Consider the following 982-nt stretch of genomic DNA (forward strand, 5'->3'; position numbering starts at 1 on the left):
TTGATTTTCCAAGGTCTTGATAGAAACCGCCTGACTCTTGCACAACAGCTTAAGTTCCTCAAAATCAGCACTAGTAGGTGCAGCTGCACTTCCCTGCTGAGGATATGATTGCCTTGTAGCATACTGCTGTGGTTGCTGGAATCCAGGTGGGTTAAACTGTTTACTTACTCCTTGTTGATATGTTGGCTGAATAGCATTCTGATTATTCCCCCAGCTGAAATTTGGATGATTTCTGTTGTTAGGATGATAGGTCGCTGGTACAGGCTGCTGTTGTCACTGATAATTATTCACATACTGAACAGATTCGTTGACAAGAGAACACTGATCCGTAGCATGAGAACCTGCACAAAGCTCACAAACCATAGCTATTTGATTAACTCCATACGTAGCCAAAGAATCAACCTTCATTGATAGCGCTTGGAGCTGGGCTGCAATAGCGGTGGCTGCATCAACTTCCAGAATACCTGCTACCTTGCCTGACGTCATCCTCTGAGTTGGGTTTTGATGCTCATTTGCAGCCATTGTCTCTATAAGATTATACGCCTCAGTATAGCTTTTAGCCCATAAGGCTCCTCCAGCTGCTGCATCGAGCATGGGCCGAGATTGGGCCCCCAAACCATTATAAAAACCAGTGATTACCATCCAATCTGGCATTCCATGATGTGGACATTTTCTCAACATTTCCTTGTAGCGTTCCCAAGCCTCGCACATAGATTCTGTAGGTTGCTGCGCAAACTGAGTAAGAGCACTCCTCATAGCAACAGTCTTTGCCATTGGATAAAACTTCACCAGAAACTTTTGCGCAAGATCTTGCCACGTAGTGATTGACCCGGCTAGTTCAGAATGTAACCAGTCTTTAGCCTTATCCCTCAGTGAGAATGGGAAAAGCCTCAACTTGATAGCCTCATCAGTCACGCCATTATACTTAAAAGTGCTGCAGATCTCGACAAAATTTCTTATGTGCATGTTGGGATCTTCAGTT

The 982-nt window shown here is 44.5% G+C and overlaps 1 non-coding gene across 1 annotated transcript; it reads left to right on the plus strand.

Moving 5' to 3' along the window:
- The first annotated feature begins 652 nt into the window (after window positions 1-652).
- LOC141694194 (small nucleolar RNA R71) lies at window positions 653-759 on the plus strand. The gene has a single exon (XR_012563519.1). It is a non-coding gene; the product is annotated as a small nucleolar RNA R71 (small nucleolar RNA).
- Window positions 760-982: the final 223 nt, after the last annotated feature.

Source organism: Apium graveolens, chromosome 10 (assembly GCF_009905375.1).
Source record: "Apium graveolens cultivar Ventura chromosome 10, ASM990537v1, whole genome shotgun sequence".
NCBI lineage: Eukaryota > Viridiplantae > Streptophyta > Magnoliopsida > Apiales > Apiaceae > Apium > Apium graveolens.